The following is an 8845-nucleotide window of genomic DNA, read 5'->3' on the forward strand; positions in this document are numbered from 1 at the left end:
GCCGGCTCATAAACGTGTTCGTCCCAGTGACTTAATTACAATTGCCTTATAATACAAGTCACATACATATGGCGGTTTACACCTACGGGCCTTAAGCCGCCTTTGGGCCTTGGGCTCTTCATAAGTCATCCTCATGAACCGCCATCTTCGATTACTTCATGGGCTTTGTCTTGTGAGTCACCACGAGTATAACCCGGCCCCTCCTGGGCGGGTTAACTCAGTAGCTATATCCCCAACATTAGGCCCCAGGTTGATTTGAACTTGTTCACATCAATCTTCAACACTTAGAAAAATTCCTTCTTCATTACCTTCACGAAAATTTGTAACTCGCCATGACGTCATCCTCTGGAATCATGCTAACCCGCCATAACATCACCTGTCATCAATTTTACACAAAGCCAAAAAATTTAATGTATCTCCTCATTTTTAATAAATCTCCAAAAATCTAGGCGTCTGCACGGTCACAAATCTGTTTTTTGGCCTCCTTGATTCCCTTGCCTGTCATTTATCCATTTGCTTTATAAATAGAGCCGGGGGTCTCTTTAGCTCCCCCCGTGCCTCTTTGTCTTGTCTTCTTCCTCGTGACGCCCTAGCACACGAACTCCGCCGCCGCCGTGGACCTTCACCTCTGCTCCGACAACGGCCGCTGCATCAACCTGTTCAGACCAGATCTCATCCGCGCACCTCTGCCACTCAACAGCCCTGGTTAGTTCTTCTTCGTCCTCTCCTCATAGATCCGTTAGGGTTTCAAAGAAGTTCATCGAAGGTCGTCCTTGTTCCTGGCTGTAGGATTTTTGATTCGCACTTGGTACTCCTCCTACACCGCGACAGTCCTAACAATCCCTTTTACTATTTAGAATATCTCCTTCCTAGATGAAAATCGATCTGTACCCATGAACTGCTCGAGTACTGATACCTTTAGGTCTGAATATTTTTGTATTTAACTGAAGTGCACTAGATCTGAAATTATAGCATCAATCTGTGAAGACTGTTTTTCTGAACACTTAGCCATTTTGCTTCATCTGTAGATCTGCTCTTTCAACATCGGTATAAGCGGCTTAACTCAAAAATAATAACTCGCCAGGTATCATTAATCCCCTCTTAAGCCGCCAATAATTCTTTGGTTACCTTGTGATATAAAGCTCTGGCTTAATACCTAGTCGTGCTTCATTGTTATTTGTCCTTTAACCGTAAGCCGGCTTAACCATGTGACCTTAAACCGGCATAATCTTTTTTCAGAAATGGCTAAGACATATACTTCTTGCAATTGGGTCAAATCCCGGATTACCAAGGAGGAACTGAACAATCATGCCGCCACTGGCGCCTTAGCCAAAAAGGAGGATATCCACTGGAGAGCTCCTCGTGATGAAGTCCTTCCTCAACCCAAAGATGGAGAAGTAATTGTTTTTACTAATCACTTGGATTGGGGGTTCAGCCCTCCCGGCTCAATTTTTTTTCGTCATGTGCTTCGTTTCCTCCAACTGCACCCTCAAGACATCGGACCCAACTCCGTGTCTAACATTTGCAATTTTCAAGTATTCTGTGAAGCCTATCTTCAAGAGGAACCCACGGTTGATCTATTCAGGGAATTCTATTATTTAAACCGCCAAACTGAATTTGTTGATGGGCCATGCCAAGAACTTGATGGAGTCATTATTCAGAAGAGGAAAGATGTCAGTTTTCCTCATGCCAAGCTGCATAGCCACCCCAAAGATTGGAACCAAACATGGTTCTATGTTAAAGACACATCCCCAGCTGGTGAAAATCCTCTGCCGGGTTACCGCGAGCACCGGCTTAACAACAACCATCCACTTCCCCAACGTCTTGATGCCAAAGAACGGACCAAGTATGCACCTGCCTTCTCAAAACTCAGAGCCTTTATGGCCAACAGCTTAACTGGCGTCGATTTTTCCGGTGTTGGCTGTCTTGGAGTATCTTGCCATTAAGCCGTCGCCCTGGCTTAATGTGCGAATATACTGGTGATGTTAAAGATCCTTAGCACCATTGTGATATTCAGTTATCCGAGGCAAAAGTTACTGAAGCCACCAAAAAGTTGTTGAATGAACCTGTAAGAGTGCAACAAAACTGGACTTAGTCCCTTCTACACTGTCAACAAGCCACCAGCCGTAAGAATTGCCCCACTCCTACTTAATCCACCTTCTTAATATTCTCTTATAATTTTTCCAATCTTTAACAGGCTGATGATCCATTTTGGAAGAGGAAACCGCAGGATAAACTGGCCAAAGCACCTCGTGTCAAACAGAAGGTCAAAAAGAAGCCTACCAAAAAGAAAACCGCCGAGTTAAACATTGATGATGACGATGATAATCATGAGTCAGAGGTAGAACTTGATTCACTTGGCTCCTTTTTCATACATCTCATTGACAATAATTGTTATCAGGACGACGCAGAGGCTAGCTGGGCAGGTGACGCAGAGGTAATTATTCTTTCCTCCGGCTCAGAACCTCTGCCAACACAGAAAACCCGACAAGCAAGCCAGAAAGTAAGATTTTCTCACCCTCTAGCTTACTTGGATCCAAACTTTCTTTTGAAGAAACAGCAACATGAAGCTCGCCGCACAACCCATCATAGCGGCAACGTGATCACTACCTCCGGTTTACCAAACACTCCACGTCGCAAATGCCATCCAGAGGTCTTACATATTTCTGACATGCTTTACCCCAAGGCAGGTTATTTTTGACAACCTCTTAACCCGTCTGATTCAAACTATCAGGGGACTTCTCATTCCTCTTCTGGCGAGTCAACGGGAACACAAATTCTAGTTTTCAAGACTATACCTGGGTAAAACTATTTTCAACCATTACAATCATTGTTCTTGATCATCACCTTGACTTCTGTTTATTTCTTGTTTTTCAGGGGCCAAGCTAAGCCCAGTAAGAAGGCAAAACTGAATAAGCCGGTCAATGATCCCAACTCGTCTGAGCCGGAAAATCAACAACCAGAATCTTCTCACCCAATTGCTGATAATATTGTTGATGATTGCCACCAGAGAGCCACAACGTTGATCTTGACCCGATGAACGCTAAACCTGGTGATACCAATCCGCCGAGCCCTACCAGAACAGCTAGTCGTGTTAAGCCGGCAGGAAAAGATGATGATGTTACCATTACTGGTCATGGCTTCACAACCCCCGGTCGTCCTACTTCTTTGTCCAGGCACAACACCAAAGAAGAAATTTCTGGTGAGGATAAAGGCAAGTGGAAGGTAGATTCAGAACACTATACCTAGTTCAGCGCCCAAGACATCCATTCTGGCTACTTAAACCGTTTATACACCAGTCGTGATTTTGAAGCCAGCTTAGTGAACTTGATGAAAGACCGTTATGACGAAAACACTGTCACTTCCTTTCATATAAGTATATTTCCATTAGCCCCTAAGGGCCGTTAATATTTTGAATATGAACCGGGACTTATGAGAATAGCCATTTCAACTTTGCATCTGTAGCCCCCAAGGGTCGGCTTAACGATTATGTTAAGCCGGGACTTATTTTGTAGGAATTGCATAATACTGTTCATAGTCTTCATAAGCCGGATTACTATCTCTTGTCTGGGTCAACCAATATGCTCATCTTTTGATAAGAGCCACATGCATTAGCCCCCAAGTGCTAAGGACAATACTTATATTGTGCTTGGGACTTCGCATTATTTGAAGAAGCAATATGTAACACCCCGAGACCGTTGCACCAGGTGTCTTCAGGTGTTTCGTTGTTGTTGCCTTGTCTTTTGCTTGCGTGTTGCATCTTGCCATGTCATCATGTGCATTGCATCATCATGTTTTCAAAACTTGCATCCGTCCCGGTCTCCTCGTTCCTTCCGTTGTCCGTTCTGAGCCCAGACACACTTGCACGCGCCCGCGGCATGTCCGAAATATTATTTTTTAAGTGGCCGGAAAAATGTTCTCGGAATGGGATGAGAGTTTGACGTGTGGTCTTATTATAGTGTATATAGACCGCCTGTCAAGTTTCATCGCATTCGGAGTTCGTTTGATGCCCCAACGGATAACTATAGCGACATTATAGTCGGTCTAACGTCGGACGTTTTCGGTCTCCGGAAACAGTCGTCGGGCCTCTCTCTCTTCTAGTCTCTCAGCTCGACCCCTTCTGCACAGCCCACAAGTTCCAACCGAACCCTCGCGTGCGTGTCCGAAACTTCCCCGGACGCGACCAGGACAGTCGTCACCGTTGGATTCGGATCATCCCCGAACATCTACAAAACATCACCGTTTTCTTATTTGGGCTCCCTAGCCTATTTTTCCCGACCGTCCGATTTTGATCGAAGGGACGAGATAGCCCCTAATCTAACCCACTCACTATATAACTAGACCAACCCTAGATCCTAGGCAGTTTGTCCCTTCCATCCATCCCATCCGCCGCCACTCTCCTTGTTTTCAACGCCGGCCAATCCCCACTATTTTCAATTGATCTGTCCATCCAACTGCATCTCCCATCGCCAGCCTCATCTGCATCCCCGCCTCCCCTTTCCTCAGTCGATTCCCCGCGGCCAGCCGGCGCCCGCATACCCAGGGAATGGATCGGAGGCCAACCCGGTGCTATAGCGCGCCTCCCCTGCCCTCGCCGGCCGGTGAAGTTCCGGGACAGCACTCAAACCTGACCGACCAAGCCGAGAACCAGCCATCGGAGGTCCCAGACGCCCGTCGAACACTCGACCACACAAACCGACCCTCCCAGTCCCCACCACACTGAGCAGCCCAAAAATAGGAAATACACCCAAGTTGCCCAGGTACTGTCGCTTGCTTGCCTCAACGTCGGTCATTCACCACGGGCCGCCGAACCCCGTAAGAGAGAGCCAGTCAGGAAATGGCCCGCAAAGACATTCCCAGGTCCCACTGGGTTTTGCGTTCCCTAGCTCCCGATTAGATATTCTCCAATCCCAACTGGCCCATCCCATTCAAACACTCTCCTGCTACAGCCCGAATCGACCAGCTCTACTCGCGGTAAAGCGCAGCCAAAAGGAAACAAACAGGAAGCAGCAGACGCCCGCGCAAGACCTGGCCGCGCACGCCCTGGACCTGCGCCAACCGCTTGGCCAGAGTCGCCAGCTCGGCGCGCCTCCGATCTTCCCCGCCCCAAGGATCCAGGCGCCCCACCGACTATCCTAACCTTACATCGAACGCTTGCGACGGATGTTAGTCGCGTACAGTCCGCTGTCGGAAGTTCCCTGCCGCCGCCGTTCATCTTCTCTAGATGGCTTGTGTCCACTAGGATCCCCGGTACGAGCGGCTCTTCCCTCTCTGCCTCGCTCCTCCCAGCAACGCCATGCCGGCGCGTTCGCCTCCACGCCTCTTCGCGCCAAGCGAGCTGCATCGAGCTCTGAGCTGTGCCTCTGTGACGAGCAAGAGCGACTCCTGTGCGCGTCGCCGCGGCCTCTAACATCATCTGCATCGAGCAGCGTGTCTTTGCGTCGCCTGCCTCGCCTAGCCTGTCTGCCTCGCTCGCCCGTGTTGACCTCGTCCCAGCGCGCGTGGACCGGTCACTCCGTCCCCTGGGCCGGCCCTTCTCCTCCTCTTCTCCCAGCCAGGCCTTGGCCCGATGTGAGAAACTCCTCCAGCCTGATCCTGTTCGGCCCGATAGCTTAGATTCGGTCCATATATGTTTTTTTGCCGTGCGCTGCGATTTTCCTAATTGTTCAGAAAACTGCAGTTTTACAGATGACCCCTAAGCTCCATGCATATTGTAACTCTCAAACCGTGCATCACATGTAAATAACTTATATATGGAAAATGCTTAAAATTGTGTCTAGTTTCATAATATGCAACTTTCATCTATGTTTAAAATGTTTAAAATGCCGTTTGGCTAAATTTGCTCCTATGCCATGCTAAAATGATTTAATTCATAACTATTTAACCATAGCTCCGAATTTAATAAACTTTATATGTAAATGGGGTAGAATTTTGCCTAGTTTAACATGGTGACTTTACTTTGCATGTTTAATAACTATAAAATATGGTTTAGGGCAGAACAGTACCAAAACCTAAAACATGCACATGAGGAGTTTCCGGACTTGTTGTTTGTTGTTCCGGCCTCATTTAAATTTGCCTAGATAGGTAGTTTTATTATGCTTCACCTCTTGCCATGTTTAACAACATTTAATATTGATGGGTACATAAACGAGATCGAACTAAATAACTTGTTGTGGTGTTTCGTCCATATGCAACTCGTTGCATATTGAGCTCCACTTAACTTGTAGAGTTGTTTGTGCACTTGCCAGGCCATGCTTCTTTAAACCGGACATGCATCATAATTGTTTGTGCATCATGCCGTGTCTATGTGGTGGTTGTTTACTATGTTGTGTGTTTTTTCCGGTGTTTGCTTCTTCGGGTTGGTTCCGATAACGTCGCGTTTGTGAGGACCCGTTCGTCTACGCCCGTTTGTCTTCTTCATGGACTCGTTCTTCTTCCTTGCGGGATCTCAGGCAAGATGACCATACCCTCGAAATCACTTCTATCTTTGCTTGCTAGTTGCTCGCTCTTTTGCTATGCCTATGCTGCGATACCTACCACTTGCTTATCATGCCTCCCATACTATTGAGCCAAGCCTCTAACCCACCTTGTCCTAGCAAACCGTTGTTTGGCTATGTTACCGCTTTGCTCAGCCCCTCTTATAGCATTGTTAGTTGCAGGTGAAGATTGAAGTTTGTTCCTTGTTGGAACATGGAGATGTTGTTCCTTGTTGGAACATGTTTACTTGTTGGGATATCACAATACCTCTTATCTAATTAATGCATCTATATACTTGGTAAAGGGTGGAAGGCTCGGCCTTATGCCTGGTGTTTTGTTCCACTCTTGCCGCCCTAGTTTCCATCATATTGGTGTTATGTTCCCGGATTTTGCGTTCCTTACGCGGTTGGGCTATAATGGGAACCCCCTGACAGTTCGCCTTGAATAAAACTCTTCCAGTAATGCCCAACATTGGTTTTACCATTCGCCACCTAGCCTTTTCTTTCCCTTGGGTTTTGCAGACTCAAGGGTCATCATTATTTTAACCCCCCCGGGCCAGTGCTCCTCTGAGTGTTGGTCCAACCTGTCAGCTGCCAGTGGCCACCAGGGGCAACTCTGGGCTAGCCTACCTGTACCTAGGACAATCTGAGTGTTCCCTGAGAAAGAGATATGTGCAGCTCCCATCGGGATTTGTCGGCACATTCGGGCGGTGTTGCTGGTTTAGTTTTACCTTGTCGAAATGTCTTGTAACCGGGATTCCGAGTCTGATCGGGTCTTCCCACTAGAAGGAATATCCTTCGTTGACCGTGAGAGCTTGTGATGGGCTAAGTTGGGACTCCCCTGCAGGGATTTGAACTTTCAAAAGCCGTGCCCGCGGTTATGGGCAGATGGGAATTTGTTAATGTCCGGTTGTAGAAAACCTGAAGTTGACCTTAATTAAAAATGCATCAACTGCGTGTGTAACCGTGATGGTCTCTTTCCGGCGGAGTCCGGGAAGCGAACACGGTGTTGGAGTTATGTTTGACGTAGGTTGTTTTAGGATCACTTCTTGATCATAGTTTCACGATCGTGCTTTGCCTTCTCTTCTTGCTCTCTTTTGCGTATGTTAGCCACCAAACATGCTAGTCGCTTGCTGCAGCTCCACCTCATACCTTTTACCTTGCCCATAAGCTTAAATAGTCTTGATCGCGAGGGTGCGAGATTGTTGAGTCCCCGTGACTCACAGATACTTCCAAAACCAGCTTGCAGGTGCCGATGAGTCCGTGCAGATGACACAACCCAGCTCAAGGAGGAGCTCAATGAAGATCTTGTCCTTTGTGTTGTTTCGTTCTAGTTGATCAGTAGTGGAGCCCAGTTGGGGTCGATCAGGGATCTGTGTAGCATTTGGGGTAGTCTTCTTTTATTTTGGCTCCGTAGTCGGGCCTTGATTGTATCTGGATGATGTAATGCTTTATTCTTGTATTTGTGTGAAGTGGCGATTGTAAGCCAACTATGTATCTCTTTCCCTTATGTATTACATGGGTTGTGTGAAGATTACCTCACTTGCGACATTGCTTTCAATGCGGTTATGCCTCTAAGTCGTGCTTCGACACGTGGGAGATATAGCCGCATCGAGGGCGTTACACAATAGACATTAGCCCCCAAGTGCCAAATATAATACTTGTATTGTGGTTGGGATTTTGTATAAATTCATCGCCATCTCACAAATTGTTTATCGCTTGCAGTCTAAGCTAAACAATAAAGAATCCCAAATCGCCGGCCTTCGAGAAAATACCAAGTCTCAACAAGCAGAGGCCTCCAAAGCCAAGGATGAAGTAACCAATATTTTAGCAACGATGGAAAAACTGAAGGAAAGCTTTAAAGCTAAAGAAACGGGTTGGGACACAGAGAGGTCAGCCCTACTGACGAGAGCTGAGGATGCTAAAGGCGCACTTAAACCGGTAACTGAGGAGTTATCCGGCCTAAAGCTGCAGATTAATATTATATCATCAACCATCTTTGGTAAGGTCATATCCCCCTTTGTACTGTAAGAATCATATTAGAAACATCTGCCGGCTTACCCATAACTTTATTGATGCAGGTTCTCGGAGCGCTAAGTTGGGCTCAGATATGCGCATCCGGCTTAAAGCTGTCTACACTCTTATAGAGCAGCTATATACCGGTGCCCAACGAACCATCGCTGCTACAATGCATAAGAAAACTCCTTCAACACTTGTCCAAGACACTTTGAAGCAATTATCAGTGCTGCCCAAAAGAATTGACGACTTAAAACGTGGAGCTGCCAGAGCTGGCGCTTTAACTGCTTTAAGCCGGGCCAAAGCATGGCAGACTGATCTTGACCCGGAAGATTTGTCCAACGGCTACCCCA

This window comes from Triticum urartu, chromosome 6 (assembly GCF_003073215.2).
Source record: "Triticum urartu cultivar G1812 chromosome 6, Tu2.1, whole genome shotgun sequence".
NCBI classification, from domain to species: Eukaryota; Viridiplantae; Streptophyta; class Magnoliopsida; order Poales; family Poaceae; genus Triticum; species Triticum urartu.